The 22,310-nt window shown below is 37.1% G+C and overlaps 1 pseudogene; it reads right to left on the bottom strand.

Moving 5' to 3' along the window:
* Window positions 1-13,998: 13,998 nt before the first annotated feature.
* On the bottom strand, window positions 13,999-14,137 carry LOC130830660 (small nucleolar RNA SNORA42/SNORA80 family; annotated as a pseudogene).
* Between the last annotated feature and the right edge of the window lie 8,173 nt (window positions 14,138-22,310).

Raw genomic sequence — 22,310 nt, 5'->3', positions numbered from 1 at the left:
GTGTCATATGCCTATGTTTACTTTATGTGGAGGCCTTATTTCCCTCCAGATTTTTCCAAAATGACTGAAATATTCTTTAAAATGCAGTTCCTATGGTCAATCATCCATGATGATTTCTTTATCACAGCCTTATGGATAAGTTAATTACACCTCAGATCCATCCTGTTCAGGCCACACACTGCCTCCTTAATCTCTTTTTGTCTCTGGACCCCTCACACATTACTTTCTAGTTACACTGAACTGTTAGCTTTACCTTGGTAATTGCATTTTCTCAGGTCTCCTTGGACTTGGATTTGGTATTCCCACACCTTGTAAAGCCTTTTCACATATTAGCTTGGCCAACTCCTCTGGACTTTCTCAAATTCAATTGCTCCTTTGAGGAAACTTCTTTAACCCTCTACCATTACTCAAACTCTATCAGAGATTTTTGTCCCTCCTATGTGTCCCTTGTTCATTTAACTCTCATCCACTACATTTTAAACTCCTTCTGGATAGGAACTGTATCTTTCATTTTTCAACCTATAAGGCTTAGCTGTGCCGGGCACACAACAGGCTCAGTCAGTGTTTGTTGAATGAATAAACGGAGGAAACCAGGATCCAAGACATAAGGGACCTAGGAAAGGTGCCTTTGAAGGTGGCCAGTCCTTTGAAATTGCAGTGGATATCTCTGCCTGAATAATGGTTCATTTTTGTGTTTCTTTGTCTTTGCTGCCCTTCCTCTGCCTTGATGTTTAGTGAAATCTCTTTAAAGTTCTAGCCTCCCTCAACTGTTCTTAGAGGAACACAGAAGAGATTTTGATTGTGCCTTAGATAAAGCGAAGAAAGGGCACACCACAACTTCTGGGGCTAGTGAGATGGTGGCAGCAATGTTTGAAATCAGAAAATCCCAAGGAGAAAGACAAGACTCCCAAGGAGAATGGCAGGACTGCTGGTCTGCTTACCTTCCCCTGTAGAAAAGCCTGGAGTTTTGAGGTTTTGTTTTAATAAAGAAAACCCTGTTTCCTTATAGTGTCTTCTTACTTCCTCTTTTTGGCCACATCCTCCTCTTTTGGCCAGGCTATCCAGAGCCATTGTGTGGCCCTCAGTTTCCCTGAGAACCCTCACTGAGTTGCTACAACCCTGCCTGGCTTCCTCTGCCTGCTGTGGTAGGAGCTTCTCCAGGCAGTGGTCACTTACTCAGGGCGTATCCCCTCACAGGTGTTGAGTGGTTATGGTTGATGAAGCCTAAACTAGGTTGCTTCATAGGGGCAGCTTACACTCTAAAACTTAGTGGCCTAATACAACAATCATTTTATCTTCTCTCACATTTCTGTGTGTTTACTGTGTTCAGCCGGCCATTTTTCTGCTGGTCTTTCTTGAGGTTTCTTGGAAGGATGCAGTCAGATGATGTTCACATCATTGTCTGCAGGTGAGTGGGATCATCTGGATGCTTGCCTGAGATGCTGGGATTTCTAGAGCTCCTCTTACTCCAAGTAGTTTCAGGGCTTCTCCTCTATGCATGGCCTGTCTTTCTAGGAGATGGACCAGGGGAGCTGACTTCTCACGTGGCAGCTCAGAGCTCTCAAATGCAAGCAAAGGGAGGTAGAATTTTTAAGTCTTCTTAATGGTCACAGTGTCACTTCTGCTGCATACTATTGATTACTTGGAGTTACAGGGCAGCTCAGATTCAATGTGGGAGGGGCCACAAAAGGTCATGAATACCATGAGGCATAGTTCATTGGGGACATTTTTTAAGATTAGCTAATTAGCTGCTGTAGGATACTTGCATATTAACAAACAATAGATATTTAGAAAATAATTTTAAATACTGAAACTGATGTGTATTTCTTCCTTATAAAACTCTCTTCCTTTCAAGTCTCCTGCTCTAATCCTCTATCACTTTTACTCAGCACTGTCCCCATCCCTCTATCTCATTACCTTACTTGTTTTCCTCATTTTCATTGTTTCTGCTTCCTATGTCTCTCCCCAAACAATGGGCAAGACCCAACCCCCAGGCCTTGTCACTCTTTCATTGATCTGCCACTATCTCTCCCCTACAGAGCTCTTTCATGATTTCTCCTTGACTTTCTTTACTAGGTACATCTAACACCACTCCCTCTGTGTATCCTACCCTTTAGACATTTTGAACATTAACACTCCCTTGAGTCGAATTTGGTCCTTCTCATATTTGTGCTGTTATATATTCTCTTTCTCTGACAAGAGGTTGGGAGTATATTTCTGAAATGCTTAGTAACCTCCATTCTGCCCTTGGAACAAGTTGGAAGAACATTCTTCATGGCCTAATATGAAGCCTCCTCAGGTTTCCTCTGCATGATTGATTGATCCTTCCATTGCACTTTTGATATAGAATTGATTTTATTGTGTTGCAGATACAATAGGTGTCTGTCTTTCCAGTGATGTATCTTATTCATCTCTTTGTCTTTCCATCCCAGTGTTTCACAGTACCTAGCATAAAAGAAGAACTCTATCATACTGAATTGACTGGCTGAATTATTTCATTCTTGTTTTCTTTTCCCAACTATTAACTCGAAATAGGCAGCTATTACATATTTCTCTCTAATCCTTTGGCTGTGTAATCACATTTCATGTTGCCTCCTGAAATCTATACTGTGAATCCTGCGGTCACCTTAAAAGTAACATTCCTATAATCACACTTATTGTTTTTCCCTCTCAAATTTCCCTATCTCTTTCAGTGAAGACACCATTATCCCAGTTACCAAGCCTAACTTTTGTCCCTTCATCTATCCACATCAGTCAATTTTAGATTTCAGGCATTTTTTTCTTTCAATATTTCTCTCCTGTTTTTTTTTTTGTATATTCTTACTGCCACCTTCCTAGACCAGACCTTTCTCTCCTTGTGTCTGAATCATCACCTTGTTATTTTATGTTTCTATTTCCCTTTCTAATCCCTCCCATTCTCATCACCAGGCTAATCTTCTCCAAACTACTCTTTCACAGTGTTCCTGTGATACTTCCAGAAATGCTGTTTGCTGTCAAATCAAGTCTACTCTTCTACCTGGTTCTCCCCGCCTTCCCCAACTCAAACCCCACTCTACCCATCCCACTTTACTTTCCACTACTAAGTAGCACCCACCCTCATTTCCAATTATCTCCTTTTCTCATTGATTCTGGCTCAGACAAGCACTGGTCCAATCCCAACTGCAATGTCCATCTGTCTGGACCTTCTCCTCACCCGTTTCCCTTCTCATACATCAGTATCTCACTTTCTTCCAGGCTGTGTCACAATTTTAATCCTCCATCGTTCTTTTTACTTGCTCCCATCCACTCTACTCTCTCCTTTGGCTGAGCTCTGATTGTAGATGTATTGCGTCAGAGCCACTTTTCACTAATCACTTCCATTTGTGCTTTACTAACATATGTGCTTTTTGAAGTTAAAAACTATGGCTTATAGTCCTTGGTTGTCCTCATAGTGTTACAATGTTGAGCACAGTGCTGACCATGTAGTAGGTGCTCCAGTATAAGTGGGTGAATTGCATGAACTTGTAGTGGACATTTTCTGGGCCATCACCTATAGGCCAGTGGAATGGTATTTTCTTGGGATAACTCAAGGTGGCAAGGGAAAAAAGGAGGCTTCTCAGTGTCTCCAGTTTCCATGTGAGGTATTTCCTACTTTGGTTCTGGATATTGGAACATACTAATAACTAGCATTTTTGTGGAATTTAACTGCTTGTAAAGCACTGTCATTGATATTTACTTATTCATAATTTTATAACTTCCTCCAGAATTGCTATGCACTTTGGGATTGATGGTACAAATGGAGGAAGTAGGGGGTGAGGAATTTGGGTTTACAAAAATATTTGAGAACAGATTCCAGATTTTATTGGCCCTAAGCAGTGTTGATATATATGAAATATGTGTGTATATGTATATACACACATGAGAGTTTGCTTCTTTAATGTTTCAGTGAAAAAGAGAATTCCAGATATACAGATATATAAGGAATAAATATCAATATTGGTCAGTCTTCAGGAACCAGTGATAGCAAAAGACTGAAGACCCAATATTCAGGTCATACTACAGAGGGATTTTGAACTTCTCTTCCTCAAGCCAGCTTGTATGGTTTAATAGTTTTCTGTTATAAGAATGGGGCAGATGACAGAAAATTTCAGCGTGAAAGACAGCAAAAATGAAAGCAAGAGAAAAGTAACATTGGAAATGAAAAATGTGTCAGTGAAAAATAGGAGCACTGAAACTTTTGCACCAGAATGTGGATGCTTATTTTTAAGATTATATCGCCACCTAGTAAATCAGCACAGAAATACATCCGCAGCTAACGGCAGCATCAGCATGGTGTTGAGCCCTAATCCTCTGGTTAGCAGTCGGGCACCTTTATAAACATCTGCACACACAACAGGACAAACACACAACCTATACCAGCATCTCAAGTTCTCATTGCTCAGCCCCAGCTCACATGCTCCTGTTCCTCTGGAGTTATGGAGTAGAGGAGTCAACAGCACACATTTTAGATACGAAAATGTGTCAAGAATTACTCTTAATTTGTTATGCATCCTTGGAAAATGATTAGTTAAACAGTGCATATTATCATTTACTTGTTCTAAATAATTTAACTCTGGGCTGTTAATTAGTGAAAACATTTTGTATTTTCTACTTTCATTTCTGCCTAGTAAAAGAAGTGGTTTGATCATGATTTTTTTTTTTTTTAGATAAGGAAGCATTGGAATTGTGGAATTAAAAACACTAAACAGAACCTTACTTTTTTGTTGTTAAAACCACATCTTTGATTTTTCCATATCTTGTTTCTTCTGCAGTGGTTATTGGCACTGAATGCTTGATCACTCACCTTGATTTTGTTTTTATAAGGAGCTCCTTAGCTTGATAAATATTGCATAGGTTTTAAGGCTTGGTGTCTATAGACAGTTGGTTATCAGAGGTGGCATCCTGGCTGTATAGACTCCTTGCTAGTCTCAATTTGTCCATCTGTGAGATGGGGACAACAATAGTATATACAGCACTGAGCTTTTTGAAGGAATAAATTAAGCAGAAGTGCTCAAAAATGTTAGCTATTATATCAACAACAAAAATACGTTGATTAAGAAATGGTAGAAACAAAGAATAAAAACTAATTTCATCTTGTCTCTCAAACTGGATCAAAATGCTTTAGCCAAACAAACAGACACAGAGAGAGGAGGCATATATCTTGAGACTAGAAAACCATGCATTAAAAAATATCCAAGTGATTAAATTTCTTAAAATTATTACATTTTTTAAATAATCATAAAATTGATTACATCCAAGTGTGTAAAAGACCTTGAAAATGCACCTCCATTCTTTTCTCTATATGTTCTGCCTTCCTTTTAGAAACCTATCCCCACTTCAGCCTTCCAAGTAGATCTCCCCTTCATTTTAAGGACTGCTTAGAATATTTTGACTGAAGGAATTAAGCAAGAGTTTAGGGTAGAAACTAGAGGAGGGGAGATTTCTGTCATGGAAGCCTTTCTCATGGGGCTGTCAGTCATAGAACTATAAATTGAACTTCAGACATGACATAGTCTGCCATTTGTCTTTTTTTTTTTTAAGATTTTTTTTTTTTTTTTTTGATGTGGACCATTTTTAAAGTCTTTTTTAAATTTGTTACAGTATTGCTTCTGTTTTATGTTTTGGTTTTTTGGCCCAGAGGCATGTGGGATCTTAGCTCCCTGACCAGGGATTGAACCTGCACCCCCTGCATTGGAAGACAAAGTGTTAACCACTGGACCACCAGGGAAGTCCCTGCCATTTGTCTTCTAATGGCTATTTTTCTTTTTTCCTTAAGGTCACAGAACTTTTGGCTGGCACATAACCACACAGCTAAATATATCTAGTTTCCTTCTGAAGTAAGTGTGGCGTTTGAACTTGTGATAAGTGTAGCATCTGGGTCATACCCTTACGAAGAATGTGTGTGCCTGCCTCCCTTACTTATTTTTCCTTTTCTACTAACTGAGATGTGGATATGATGGTGGGACTAGAGCAGCCATTTGGGCCAAGAGGTGGAAGCCAAGTTTAAAGAGGAGCAGAGCAACAAGGTAAAAACAGCCTAGCTTTCCAGCACTGCTGATGTGCCCTAAGAACTCTTGGAATGCCTATGCAGACTTGTAGGTGAGAGAGAAGCCAATTTCTATCTTACTTAAGCTTATATATTGACTCTCTTCGTTATAGCAGCCTAAGCTGCATTATAACAAACTCTAACAGCCTCAAAGAACAACAGGCTAGAAATATGAATGTAAAATTACAGATTTTATTTATTTATTATTTTTTGGGGGGTACACCAAGTTCAATCATCTGTTTTTATACGCATATCCCCGTATTCCCTCCCTCCCTCGACTCCCCCCCACCCTCCCTCGAGTCCCCCCCACCCTCCCCGTCCCAGTCCTCTAAGGCATCTTCCATCCTCGAGTTGAACTCCCTTTGTTATACAACAACTTCCCACTGGCTATTTATTTTACAGTTGGTAGTATATATATGTCTGTGCTACTCCCTCACTTCGTCTCAGCTTCCCCTTCACCCCCCGCCCCCCCAAACCTCGAGTTCTCCAGTCCATTCTCTGCATCTGCGTCCTTGTTCTTGTCTTGTCACTGAGTTCATCAGTACCATTTTTAGATTCCGTATATGTGAGTTAGCATACAATATTTGTCTTTCTCTTTCTGTTTACTTCACTCTGAAAATTACAGATTTTAAATATGAAGAATGCACCCTGCAAGGTACTACTTCCCAAAGACTGGTCCTTTGAGGATGTTGAACTAGAAAAGACTTTTCATGTATGCCAAGAAAAAGTTCTCTTCTTAGTAGTTGGTAGGAGAATTCTATTGTGTGGGGCTAGGGAGGAGGAGGGTCCTGCTTTCTTAAAAAGAAGCTGTGAAGGAATTAACTCAGAAGAGTGACTTGGCTGACACCCAAATTTCATGAAGAACAGAGAAACAACTCTGCATAAAAGGGAGAGGAAAAGGAAGGAGTGGCTATATCTGAGCACGGAGTGTAGAGAGAATCACAGAAAAGGCCCATGGTAAATGGAACATAGAAGGCCTTTAGGAGAAGATAAAAAATATTAATTGGGGTTTATTAAGATATTTGCCACCTGGATTACAAAGTAGTTGTCCATCTCCTCTAATAATAGCTAACCATTATTGAATGGTTCCTATGTGCCAGACATTTTTCTAAGGGTTTTACATCTATAACATATGTAATCCTTATAAAAACTCTGATGCAGGAGATATTTTTACTATTTTGGTTTTCCAGATAAATAAACTGAAGCATAGAGGGGTAAATTAATTGGCAGAAGTCGTACTTGATAGCAAGTTTTGACATTTGAACTCAAGCATTTCGCTCTAACCAATATATTCTACCATCTTTTTAAAATGCTTACTCAGTTCTTTATTATTAACCATTATTTTCAGACAAGTAAAATTTGGTTACATAGGAGCTGGAGAGAGAGGGTGTAACTGGACACAGTGTTATATTTAGGTAATCAATACACATTAGCATACTGAAGACTTCCCAGTAAATAAATCTGCTTAACTCTGTTTAATTCAGAAGTTCCCAAGTGTACTCTATCACAGAGCTAATGTATTAAGCACTGCCTATTTACACCCCAAGAAGCTAGTGTCACACTGAATATACTTTTTGAAATTCTAGGGGAGAAAAATATGTTGACCTGGGAGTCAGGAGGCCCACACTGTGGTCCTGATTTGGTGAACTTATTTGTTCATGTGGCTTTGAGCAAGTCACTAAAGATTTCTGGGCTTAGATTTCTTGATTTAGTAAAATAGGGGCCTTGGTCTTGGTGAAGAGATGACCAATGGCATATGATCTTAAGAATAAGCTTGTATTTGGCAAATGCAAAGCACAGATGCAGCTATGAAAAAGTCAGGTAATTAAGTCCAGTTTTATGTGGAAAGGGCAGAAGTAGAACCAGGGAGGTTTTCCTTAAGCCTTTGAGTATTGGCACTAAAAAATATATGCATATAAGCTGAGTCTAGGTGGTGGGGTTTGTTCCATGTATTATATTAAGACTGTCTCTCTGCATGGATTTAAGTTTTAGATCCATCTCAGTAGAAGTTTCCAACAATTAAACAAAAAACTCCCTTCATTCTAATCAGATTCCACATCTTTTACTTTATCTTTCCAGAAAAATGAAGATAGAAGTTAAGATACAGTTAATTTTCTAATTTTCTTCTATTTGAATAATTCAATCATCATGATGCTGAGATGGGATGTATATCATGAATTTTCAGATCTTTATTTATTTAGATGGAAATAACTTCCCCTCCTTCTATAATGTAACTTCTACAATAAGTTCCTCATGATGTGAGATATCTTATAGATAGACCTACTGCCTATGATGATATTCTTTTGGGATTACTGTAACTAAATTCATCTCTGAGTGAATAAGAAAGATTTGTGTATTAAATATAATTGATGTTATTGCTGGGGACCACAGATTAAGGCAGATTTAGTCAATGCAGAGGAAACTTTGACTTATAAGAAACAAAACAAACTCCTCTTCTTGGTCTCAGGTTACCAGTCAAGTCCTATTCATCTTCACCTGCTCCTCCCTTACCTCAAAGTCCCACTCACTTATTTTATCCCCACTCTGGATCTCCCACTGCTCCCCTTACATTCCTGCCCTTTCATGCTAAGCTTTTAAAGATGCTATTTTCTCTACTGGGTCCAGGTAGGGGCTTACCTTTGGCTGTTATAATAGTGCTTTGATACAGTTTAAATAATTTTCAACATCGGTTTCTTACTGTCAATAGGATCAGCTATTATTAATTGTGCAATGTGATTGGTGGAGGGAATGGAATTGGCAAAAAAGAAAGGAATTGAGGGGGGGTGGAGAAAAGAGACTCCTCCCTCAATTTCTCTTTTCAGGGACAATTTCTGTAATCCAAGTTCATAACTAGCAATTTAGAGGAGAAATATTCCTCATGAAGATCCACCCAGAGAAAAAGGAAGGAAGGAAAGGAAGGAGGGAGAGAGGGAGGGAAGGAGGGAGGAGGAAAAGAGCAGTGAGGAAAAGGAGCAAGGAGGAAAAAACCTACTTTATTTTAGGTTCTCTTCTGCCTGAATCAGCACACATGCTTGCTAATCCTTGCTATATCGCGTAATCCTTGCTATATCATAAGGTAGGAAGTAAATGGGATGAAGATGTTCTTGAAATGGTAATTTTGGTCTCCTGATTTATAGCCTGGTGTTTTAGCTCTATTGTGTTTGAACTACTGTCTTTTGGATGGGAAGATGCTGTCCTACATACTTTGGTTGTGGCATCAACATTAACCATCTACCGAATGACCATCTACTGAATTGATTTGGCACATGACATTACTCATATATTTTTTCTTGGAAATGATTGAAAATATATAATTTTTGGCTAGTTGGTATAGACCACACAGCATGCATTTATACATCATTGGGTAATTCTGGATCTTAAAATTATTCTTGATTAAATGTCTTGCTCCTTAAAATTTATTGAACTAAACAGAATGGGCTAACCTAGATGTTAAGGTAGGAATTTAATAAGCCATATTCTAAAAGCCCTTGAGGCTCTGGGTTCTTTGGTTATAATATTTAGAGTTACTGTGATAATGTGGTAATGGGAGGTGTAAAAGGGGAAGGAGGAGACTTCTATAATGTTGAACGTGGTTGCAAGTACCAGTGACTAGTAAGAATAAGCTTGGATGTCCTCTAGCAAAAAGGAACACTGTGATAGTAACATTCTAAATGAGAAAATAGCTTTGCTTTATCCCACCCTGGTGTATATAAGGTGTTTCATCTTTCTAGTTGATTGAATATATAAGTTCTTAATAGAATCCTCAATAAAGCAACAATAAAAATAATAAATAAGGTAGGCTATAAATGCTTTCAAATCCACTGAAATCCAAGTGGGCACGTGATATGTAAGGGTTAACTTCTTGCCTTTAAATTTTCTAATAAACTTGGTAACAGGCTGTTAAGAGTTTATTAGCTTGATGTTGGTTAAGTACGCTTATTGTTTCTGTTCTGGACCACAGTAAAGGCACACAAACCAAATTAACCAGTACATAAGCCCTTTGTAAGAATCTCTTAAAATAATTTATTTAGCTTATTCATTCCCACATTTTTGAGTTCTCGAATTATAGAATTCTCCAAATGAATCAGAACCTCAACTTGTTTGCCAAAATATAAAGATGAAAAGAAAAATGAGCTCTCTTACAATACCCTCTGGGACTAATTACCCTGATCTGACTAGACTGGTTGTTAGATCTGAATTATAGTCATGAATAAGTTAGATCTTAATTAAAGTCATGTATGGGGTCCAAGAGGCAATGTAATACAGGCAAAAAAGCTGTTTTGTAATAAGTGGAAATTAGTACTATAATGCTTTATGATAAATTGGGCTCCCAGTTACAAACCTATCTGCTGAAATGTATAAGAAATTTCAGTCTTAAAAAATTAACCCATCTTCTTTCACTATATATGGGTCCCCTTTAAATGTTTAGTTGAGAGCCATGTTAATTGTTGGGTTTCCAGTAACACAAAGGAAATAATATATTTTCAAAATTAGCTTATCTTTGTTTATTTTCTTTTACCTGCAAATTTATTTCAGCTTTTATTGAGGGTTTTAAACTTTCCTAATAGTTCCCAACGTCTGATGTGGATGAGAGCAAGAAAGATTTTGGTTAGTTAGATAATATAAGAGATAATTTCCTGGTAGTAGAAAGTGTTAAACATTACAAAATGTTAAATATTACAAAATATATCTGGAGTAAATAATGGAATTTTCTTTCTCTGGAGACTTTTAAATTTAAAGAAATTTCATTTAGAAGGCAAGGGGATGAACTACATCTATATTTCTTGACCTGTTCCTTTCGCTAAGCAATGAAAATGTTCTAAATTTGTCACCAGTTGTCTGAAGGTAGTGAGGTATTGAATGTGGACACACAAAACCAGCATCAGTGGCAACTCCTCTGTTAGGCCTAAGGTAACGAGGTACAGGGTAGATATACCAGAACGGAGCCCATGCTGAGTGGAGGGACACTGTGCTACTGTGTTCAAGTAGCCCAGATGACAAGGCACACCTAGGAGGAATTTCCAGAGGGAAACTCATTTTTCTAAAATTTTTCATTTAAGTCAGGGATCCTAATATTTTCTGGGGGAAATAATTTCCTGGGGGAGGAGGTACACAGTAGTTTTAATTTTTCTTCACATTCAAATAGGACTTAGGAGTTAGCAAAATGTTCTCCCATCTACACTGGGTTGGTGAATGGAGGTGATTATTTTCATTTAGTAACTGGAGAAAATTGAGACTTGGAGAAATTCACTGACTTGCTCAAGGTCATAGAGCTAGAAAAATGGTAGAGAAGGATCTCAAATGCAAGTCTTCTGACTCTAATGTTAGTATTTTTCATATATATCTTGCCATTTTTTTAATGGATTCAGAGTCCTACTTTGCTAGGAGGTAAGGTAGCAAAGGAAGCTCAACAATTTTCTTTCCTAAGAAGAATTCTCAAAATTGGCAGGATAGGGCTTTTGGCTGTTGGTTTGGAGAATTAAGGCCTCAATTTCAACTATTAGACCTGCAAAACCCAGCGTATAATCTTGGGCTGATAAGTAGCTTGAATGTACTTGTGTAGCATGGGTCATGGGCTCTTCAGTTCTCTTTCAGTGCATTGGCTCATAGATTCATATACTGTGAGGGTCAGGTAGGATTTTAAATATCACTTAATCCAGTGCTTTGATTTACACATGAGAAAACTGGACTAAAGTGATTGATCCTATGCTTATCAGATGTATATTACAAATGGGATAGCTCAATGAAAATGTTTTGCTTGATTAGAAAAACTCCAAAATAGAATAAAAGCCACAAAAGCCTGGCCAATGTTCTGTAACAAGAGTTGAAGAGGAAGTTTGTTTATTAACTGATTTTTTTAACTTTTTATTTTATAATGGAATATATCCAATTGACAATGCTGTGGTTGTTTCAGGCACATAGCAAAGGGACTCAGCCATACATATAATGTATCCATTCTCCCATATGAACTGAATTTTAACATTGTGTATAAAGTGTAAAGGAATAGTAATATCATTATTACACATCTATGAAATGTTACACAGTAGAGTAAGTGGTAATGGATACAGATGATCCATGGTCTGAGAATGATTAATCCCTTAAAAATGTAGCAGTTGTTTAGTTAGTAGATTTCCTGATTTTTGTAGTATTTTCTCCAGGGATTGGTAGTCTTAGAGTACAGTAACTTGAGATGAGCCTGCATTTCCATGTGAATCACCAGAATGTGTGCAAAAGGGGGACCAGTGAATTTTAAAATGTATGTGCATGTCTTCTGCTATATCTTTTTCTGAATCATCCATATATTTGAGTTTGGCCTATAGAATGCTTCTTTCTTATCCCAATCTATGGTTAAATAAATCATCTGCTAGTAATAGGATGTTCATTAATGCCTTGAATGACTTACATATGCAGTATAATTGCACCTGTCTCAGATATAAGATTATAAATTAAGAGCATAAAGTGAAAATCATATACAATCAGAGTTGATCTTGAAATGTCCCATAGGTATACTATCAGAGCAACCCGAATTAGTTTTATACAGATACTTTTCCTTCTTGTTTCTTAGAGTGAGCGCCAGATGAAGCATCTGGCTTATTTTTAGGGGCCATATGATACAAAACAAACACATACACACAAAAACATATAGCAACTTTAGTGGGATTGCTGGGTCATATGGTAGTTGTATTTTTAGTTTTTTTTAATTTTATTTATTTATTTATTTATTATTTTTGGGGGGTACACCAAGTTCAATCATCTGTTTTTATACACATATCCCCATATTCCCTCCCTCCCTTGAGTATTTTTAGTTTTTTAAGGAACCTCCACACTATTCTCCATAGTGGTGGTATCAATTTACATTCCCAGCAGTAGTGCAAGAGGGCTCCCTTTTCTCCACACCCTCTCCAGCATTTCTTAAGGTATAGCACAGGGAACTTTACTCAGTGCTCTGCAGTGACCCAAATGGGAAGGAAATCCAAAAGAGAGGGGATATATGTGTATGTATAGCTGATTCACTTGCTGTATAGTAGAAATTAACATAACGTTGTAATGTAACTATATTCCAGTTAAAATTTAAAAATTAAAAAAAAATTATATAGCAACTTCAAACACTAGAATTAGAATAAACACAGGGCATGTGTGCACGATGTAAACACATGAGACCCAGACCACACTGGGAAGAACAGCTTCCTCTCAAATCGTGACCATGCTGGCTAGACCCTTATTGAGTAAAACAGTGACAGGGTTCACTTGTGTTATTTAGATTATTTCTTTTTTCCTTTTTTCTTTCAAAGTGAATAGAATTGAATCAGCCAAGTTAAATGTGTAAATATTACCAGTCTGCTATATGCTTTTTTTGATCACTCCCCCCAACTCTTTTATTTTTTACCATCTTAACTATTTTCATTTTTTTATAGTTAATTATTTTATATATATATACACATATGCACACATATATATATGTGTATGCATTTTGCCGGGGGCTACACTGCATGATTGAACCCACTTCCCCTACAGTAGAAGCATGGAGTCTTAACCACTGGACCACCAGGGACGTCTCTTACTATTTTTTTTTGTCTTTTCTTAAAAAATTAATTTATTTATTGACTGTGCACAGGCTTTCTCTAGTTGTGGCGAGCAGGGGCTACTCTTTGTTGCAGTGTGTGGACTTCTCATTGCGGTGGCTTCTATTGTTGTGGCTTGCAGGCTCTAGGTGCACAGGTTTCAGTAGTTGTGGCAAGTGGGCTCAATAGTTGTGGCTTGCAGGCTTTAGAGCACAGGCTCAGTAGTTGTGGCACACAGGCTTAGTTGCTCCACGGCATGTGGGATCCTTCTGGACCAGGCACTGAACCCGTGTCCCGTGCATTGACAGATGGATTCCTAACCACTGCACCACCAGGGAAGTCCCTTTTTTTTTTTTTTTTTCTTTTTTTTCCCACTGTGCAGCCCACTTCAGTGCCTGCAGCATATGGGCATATGGGCAGAGGGCAGGCAATGGTTCAGAGCCAGTTTGCTCTGGCACGGGACACTATGAGAGGCTTAGGGAATGGGCCTGCCATAAATCCAAACCCATGCATACCCCCAACTCTTTATGTCAACAAGTACTAAGTATAAAATAAATAGAAATACTACCTAGGTATGATACTTTGATGGTAATTGCTATGGTGTGAAGGTTTGTGTCACCTTACAACTTACATATTAAAATCCTAACCTCCAAAGAGAATGGTATTAGGAGGTGGGACCTTGGGAGGTGTTTAACTCATGAGGTTGGAGTCCTTATGAGTGGGACTGGTTCCTTATTACAGAGGCTCCAGAAAGGTGTCTACTCCCTTCCCCCAAGTGAGGATAGAACAAGAAGTTTGTGACTGGGAAGAGAGTCCTCACCTGACCCTGCTGGCACCCTGATCTCAGACTTGCAGCCTCTAAAACTGTGAGAACTAAATTCCTCTAGTTTATAAACCACCCAGTCTGTGATATTTAGTTATAGCAGCTCAAATGGACTAAGACAGTGACTTTTGAGTTTGGCCTCTAGTGTGTCTGTTTCTTATCCTAGGCCACCCTTAAACACAATCATCTGAGTAATTTGGTGGATTGGTTATGAATTCACTGAAAATCATAATTGATTTCAAAAATATTTTGGCATCCTGACTATTCAGCAGCTTTATTGCAAAACATATTGACTCTCATGGTAGGTGGATCTTTGAAAATGGAATTAACTCAAGAGTGGTAGGGAAATTGAATTCAAATGATAACAAACATGGTTTCTGGATTTAAGCACTTACAGACTCCTCCCCTGAAGCACATACGCTTAGATCAGGACTCTCAGTAGCCATTGCTGGGGTTCAGGCAGGTCTGGGTGGAGGCTACTAGCAAAGGCAGTAGAAATGATCTGAGGAGAGAGGTCTTTGCAGAGAAGAAGCCAGGTCTGAGAAGCTGAACAGTATTTTTTTTCCACCCAAAACCCAAACAGCTCTGAAAAGAATGACTTTTCCTAAGTTTCTCGCAAACACGTATGGTGGGAAAATCTGAAGGAAATTCATGCATATACTTGACCCTCTTAGAATATTCCTACGTTTCACTGCAAAATGTTGAGGCCTTGATTACAGGTGTTGCCCTAAAAGCTGTGGAGAGGTTTATGCAATATATGGTGTGGACACTATGGAAATTAAAAATTAAAATTAAAATTAAAATTTAAAATTGGAAAAATTCTGAAACACACTTGGATTTTAGGGAAGGGATTGTGGACTTGTGATATTTTGCCATGCAGTTTCCAAGTTTTTCTACTAACTGATTTGCTTTAGGCCCCAGGTTCTTAGTCTTGAACCTGTTTACTGTCTTATCTCTGACATGACCTCTTCATTTATGCTAAAATCAATAATTAATGAAAAGGCTAAATGATGATATTTATCCTTCTGATTTCTCTTCTCTATATAAAACAGAGTAAAGGTAATTTTTGGTTGTTGTTTTGATCTCCTTTTGGTACCTTGAGTTTGGAGAAGCAGTAAAAATAACCCAGTTGGTCAGAAATGGGAAAACAACAAGAGTGATGGGTATGTCGGAGAACTCAGTGGCATTTGCTGTGGGGATTCACCATGGAATGCTTGAGGCTAATGGCCTCTCTATCACTGAGATTGTTGTCATGGGTGTAACTCACTGAGAACTGAGAAACACCCTCTGCTGTCCAGTATTTCAAAGACTTTTATTGCTTTACTTGTTCAGAGGTGTATCAGATAAATGGACTGCTTATAATTGTAGGTGCAGTACCAACCATTAAAGCAAATATATTTACAGCCCCTGTAATTATATTTTGGTAAAAGTTGTTCTGGATGGCTTGGCAGGACTCCTCTCTGGGTAGTGTGTTTATTTCAATATTTTTTCCAATGATGCAGAACAGCTTCTAGTCCAGACATTGTCTCCTGATGATACATTTATTTCTGGCATGACCTTCTTCTCTTTCATGTCCAAAAGACAAAAAATAAAAAAACCAAAAAAACAATTTATAGAAACATAGAGTGACAGATACATATAATACACTCTAGGAACTTTTTGATTTATTGACCAAGTCACATTTAAAAAGATCTATAATCAAAGTTAATGAAAGAAGGAAGGCACAGTAAGTATGATGTTAAATAAAGTATCTGTTCAGGCATGATGTTTGAATTCTTACCCTTATGTCCCTGTTCTTGGACATTTTTGCACAGATTTTTCTATTGCTTAAGCATTTATGTGGAACAGCAGGGCCATAGATGCTATGTAATGGAAATACTCTGTGATAGCTTTCTGTTCAGTGACAATGTGAACTTTCTCTTGGGAGTGTTTTACTTAATTACGTCACCTTCGGGCAAATTGAGTTTTGGGCAAATTGAAATGTATCTAAATTCTTTCAGATCACCTCAGTACCATTTAGTGTCCTGGTGTGTTAATTTGCCAAATGAAACTCCAGGAAAGAGAAATAATTAAGTCAATAAATAAAGAAAATAAGTAAATGCTTACTTATACCTGAAAATATCCTATATTTATATAAGATCTTTGATTTGTTTTATGGAATATGATATAAAATATTTGATGGAGTTTCAGTATAATTTTATAATATTTTTTTTCTTTTTTCAATATGCATTTCCATGTTTTTTCGCACAAAGTCTTCGTAGGTTATAAGGTCCTTGGAAGAATTATTTTCTCTATCTTTTATAACTACTTATAATGTTTAATATGGTGCTTTGAATAAATTGTGAGTAACTGCATTATGTTGGAACAGTAGGTGTCTAGTCCCATAAAACTCAGGATTCTGGAGTCAAGTGAAAAACAAAAATATAAATTAATATGTCTCATGGAATTTTTTGATCACTTAAAGAAATGGGACTCTATGATTCTGGCCTTTCCAATACTTATTTTCCAATGGATGATGGTCTCTTTTCTTTCAAACATGTAATACATGTCTATTAATCTGTGTCACCCAGTTCCTGACAACAGGAATTATGCCCTAGACTTCTCTAAATACAGACATTTTCCCCATTCCGAGTAGAATAGACAGTTGTAACAGGGTCAATGAAAACTTTTTATGACACTTTACATGTGACTGTAAAGAAAGAGGAATACTTCCTCTTGGATGGTAAGCTGTAAAAAATATACTCTTGGATCAACCAGCATCCATCTTTCCATATAGATAAAGTCAGTTTGTTGAAGAAGACAATGAGGCCAACATGCAAAGAGCATCAAGAAATGGAGCCAAAATATGAAAAGAGAGCCACTTAACTCCTAGGTCTAGTCATACCCGAACTTCATTTTTGGACTTCCTAGTTATACAGCACAATCCCTCTTTATTTAAACTGGCTTCAGCTAGGTTTAATTCACATGTAACTTAAAGTATCCTGACTCATAGACTTTGCATGTTTGCAAATTAAATTTATTCATATATTATTTTGACACAGATTTTAAAGATGCACGCAAAATTTTAAAAATCAGATACACATTGATTTCTCATTTTTAGCAAATCAAAGATTTGTAAACCAAATGGTTATAAATTACAAAGTTTCTTTTAGGACCCTAAGTTTCTTTCCAATTATTATTAGTCATCATCTTGTCATAATTTATAAATTCATGAAAATAGAATTTATTTTGTTAAATGCAGTGTGATTCAGAGTGTTGTCAATAAATGGTCACTTGACAGTTGTTTTAACACTGACAAGCCTGCAGCAAATTTTAGGATGCATTAAAAGGTGTTTATCATACCCAGTACCTAATAGATGTAATCACACAAAGTTTTTTCAAGCCAACTCAGAAGATTCATTTTATAGGCACAGGTTATGGTAATTTATCATTAATGTTATCTTCTGGATGCTATAGTTTTGGTTGAGGTGAAGATTTGCAGTTTCACATCTCCCTGTCCATGGTCAGTTGTTCATCTAATAGCTAGCATACTACTTAAGATTAGATTTATGCATTTGTTTTTGGTTCAAGGTTTCTTGCTCCTGCTGGCAAACACAGATGCTCCTTAACTCCTCTCCACCTGAATGTGCACAGAATATAATTATGATGGGAACTAACATTATCTGAAATACATTCTGTTTATGCTTGTAGACCAAGGTCAGAATAATTAATCTGAAAGATCATAGCACCACAGATTACACCAAACAATATTTCCCCCAGGAATGCAATACCATATATCACAAATACACAAAATATTCATGCAAATCCTCTGCTGGCCTCTCTGTCAACCCAGGTTTACTGTCACTAAATATGAAGTTTAAAAAATAGACTGCAGGGAATGCAGATGTTTCTAGTGGTATGTGTTTCTTGCATACGTTGAAATAACATTGTGATGATTCATTTTATTCAGCTTTATTGAGATATAATTGATATATGTAAGTTTGAGGTATACAATGTGATGATTTGTTACGTGTATATATTGTGAAATGGTTACTGCAATGAGGTTAGTTAACACACTGTAATGGTTAAATTTATGTGTCCATTTGACTGGGCCATGAGTGACCAAATATTTGGTCAAACATTATTCTGGGTGTTCCTATGAGGGTGTTTTTGGATGAGATTAATACTTAAATAGATAGAATGAGTAAAGCAGACTGCCCTCCGTAATGTGGGTGGACCCCATCTAATTAGTTGAAGGCCTGAATAGAACAAAAAGGCTGATCCCTCACCCCAACCCCTGCTATACATATACCCCGCTACCTGACCACCTTTGAACGGGAACATCCATTTTTCCCCTGCCTTTGGACCCAAACTGAAACATTAGCTCTTCCTGGGTCTCAAGCCTGCCAGCCTTTGGACTGGAACTAAATTTTTGACTCATTGGGTCTCCTTATTCTATATATCAGTCTGTCTGTCTGTCTGTCTGTCTGTCTACCTACCTACCTACCTACCTATCTCCCATTGGTTCTTTTTCTCTGAATAACCTTGACTCATGCAAATATTATATTAATGATCAGTAAAATGGTAATAGTAATCTTTGCCTATCTGACAGAGTCTGGGGCTGTCCCAAGGCCATTGTAAACATCCAGAGTGGTAGGTATAATGATATTGAACAGTATCATGTTTAGTGTCCCCTCCCCCCAGTTGCCCAGAGAAATTTGTGGCATTGAGATGACATTGTTGGACCATTAAGCTTCTCTAGGTAAAGTCTAGTTTTCTGGGTTGGTTAAGACATAAAGGCTCAGGTCCACTAGGGTCCTGACACTAAATCATTTCTAAAGGAAATCTTATGACTACAATGTCAGATTATAACTGGCCCAACTTAAGAAAACAGAAAAATCATGTTCAACTTTACTTACTTTGAAACATTAAAATTTTTGCGAGTAAATCAATTTAAAAAATGATTTTCCTTTAACCTTGAGTTTCTGAGAAACAGGTAGAATAACAGTCATGGCAGAGACATGGTTATTGGTGATTAACTGGCACATTTCATGAGTGCAGTTGCTGAAAATCCACTTCTGCTATGGTTGAAGGAGTGGCTGGTTTGGGAATCTCTGTAATAGGAGGTGCAAAGTTTGCCTGTGCATTAAAAACCTCCACAATTGTCTCCATATTACAGTTATGTCTCCACCATTACAGTGGTCCTCAATTGGCTATAATTTGGGGTTAAAACCAACTGATAAATCAAGTTAGTAGGGTAATAATCATTTGACAGAATTGGAGGCTAATGCTTTGAACTGTCTTTGACAAAATCATAGAATCAATCAGTGCAAGAAATGGCCAGTCTTGTTACCCATGGACCTTTCATTATTACCATTCCCTATCACTGCTACTGGCATCAATTACTTCATCCTATAGGGCAAAGGTGTCAGGACAGGTAGACAGAAAAGTCTGGTGAGCTGGTGACTCTACTTTGACAGCAAACTGCAACTGTATTTTAAAACTAATCAGCCCTATATAAATTTTTCTGTTGTGTGGATGTGATCTAAAACACATAAAATATTCTGGGGCTTGAAAACAGCTTATATCAATCTAAAAAACACATTCTTTTAAACAGATTTTAAAACCTATAGCCTTACGTAGGCTACATTCTGGGATTTGACTTTTATTTTTAACTTTAAATCTTTATTAAAGCAGGTGTATCATCAGGGGAAAAAAAACTCTGTATCAAAGAGCAGAGGAATTTGATCCTGTGAGTGATTGTTGCTAAGGGACCATTTCATGCAAATTAATCTGTAAACATTTAGCTTTTAGATACCTGGTGGGAGGGGAGAAGAGTGGAGAAAATTAGTCAGGTGGAGAGCAAGGAAATTACTCCCATCTGATTAGAAAGAGATAATCATGGTGTTTTCATGCAGACCAGAAGTATCGTGATTTTTTTTAATTTCCCTTTCATTTTTGCTTGCCTTGGGGTGAGGGTAGGGAGTCCTGAGGACTATGAATAGGTATACCTGATTGCCTGGAAAAGTGAGGCAACTGGATACATTCCAGATTAAGTCATACCTATTCAGGTATCTCAATAAAGAAAAGATCAAAACCTGGGAATATACTTGTCAAATTCTGCCCACCCACCCTGGCCCAAATCTCACTGGAATTTTCAGAGTTGCCGACAAACTCTGGTTGGATTAGAAATGTGTGCTTTACCAACATCTGAAGGAAAACAAGAGCTACTTACTGCTGTATTTGGAATTGGTCAGATGTTATCTGTAAAAGGTGTTTCCTGTAAACTCATTTTTTTCTTTTAAATATTGTGATAAATACTTACCTTTAGAAAAGTATAGTGTTAAAAATTAGTAATTAGTCATATTTAATGTTTTTCTTATTTGTGTGATTATTTAAGGCTTAAAAATCTATGTAAGTTGAAACTGAACTAATACGTATATTTTGCTTAATTGTGCCTGGGTTTGGAACATGGAACCATAATTAAAATGTGGTTAAAGCGTACATTTATTCTAGCAAATCTAAAGTTGAAAAACAATGGATAATTGTGATGGTATTGTACTGTATCTTACCTGTGGTGATGGTTACATGAATCTGCACATGTGATAAATCACATACACACACACACACGCACACACACATTTAGAACTAGTGAATTTAAAGTCCACGTATTGTATCAATGGCAATTTCCTGATTGTTATATTGTGCTGAAGTGGTGCAAGATATTAATGCTGGAAGAAACGGGGTAAAGGGCTTACTAGAGCTCCTTGTATTACTTCTTACAACTGCATGAGAATCTTCAATTATGAAAAAATTAAAACTAAAAACAAGGATGCATATCATAAAAATATTACTTTTTATTCCCTTCCTTGAAAATTGATATTTAAGCATTATAAAAGGTAACACATTGAAATTACTCTTTGAAAAATTATGGAAGAATCCAGAAACTGCAATTTTTCTACAGAGAAGATAATATATTTTTCCCAAATGATTATCAAAAAAGTAGATAAATTAAAAAATAAAAACAGCATCCATTTACAGTTTTTACTATACCAAATGACCCTGCTGAGTATGAGCAATGTTAAATACTGAATCAACTGAACAACTTTTTCCTAATTTTTAAAGATTGTTACAAAATACGCATCAATTATTTTTTCCTCGGCGATTTTTGAATAGCTACAGTTAGGCACAGTGCCAGATGACATAGATATAACAGTAAACAAGAAAAAATGGGCTTTAACTTAATGGTGCTTCTGCCCAGCTGACAACTAATAACAATAATGCTATAATAATAACATTTATTGTTAAGTATTAGTGCTAGATCTGGTGCTAATCCCTCTATATTCATGTTTTCATTCACACTCCCTATAAACCTGGGAAGTAAGTGTCTGGGATAACCGGGGCTGTGATATAAATGATAGAATGAGTTACAGCTTGGAAGAACTCAAGGTCTGATAAATACGATTGGTGAAAATTAAAAAAAAAAAAAAGGAAAATCCATTGAAACTTAAAGAAATAAAATTCTTATTAAACCATGTAAGAGAGACATGGGAGCCCAAGATATTGACCTAAACAGAAGAAAATATAATACTAGTACATCGCTTGATGCTTCAGGAAAAAATAGCTACACAGTCACGGTAATGAAAACGTAGTTTCCTGGTCCTCAACTTTTAAACAGGCTGACAGATACATTTCAAAAAAACATTTGAATGATTATAGGAGAAAATGTAAATGCCAGCATAAACTTATAGTTGATGGGGGCTGGGAGGTGCAAGGGAGTAAGAGGAGATACTAGATTGCACATAGAAGAGTATCAAAGGAGACGTTCTGTAGTTGATGGAACAAGAGATGGGATTTAAGGAAGTTATTTGAGGTATCAGAG

Source organism: Hippopotamus amphibius, chromosome 10 (genome assembly GCF_030028045.1).
Source record: "Hippopotamus amphibius kiboko isolate mHipAmp2 chromosome 10, mHipAmp2.hap2, whole genome shotgun sequence".
NCBI classification, from domain to species: domain Eukaryota; kingdom Metazoa; phylum Chordata; class Mammalia; order Artiodactyla; family Hippopotamidae; genus Hippopotamus; species Hippopotamus amphibius.
This window is presented reverse-complemented; position numbering and strand designations above follow the sequence as displayed.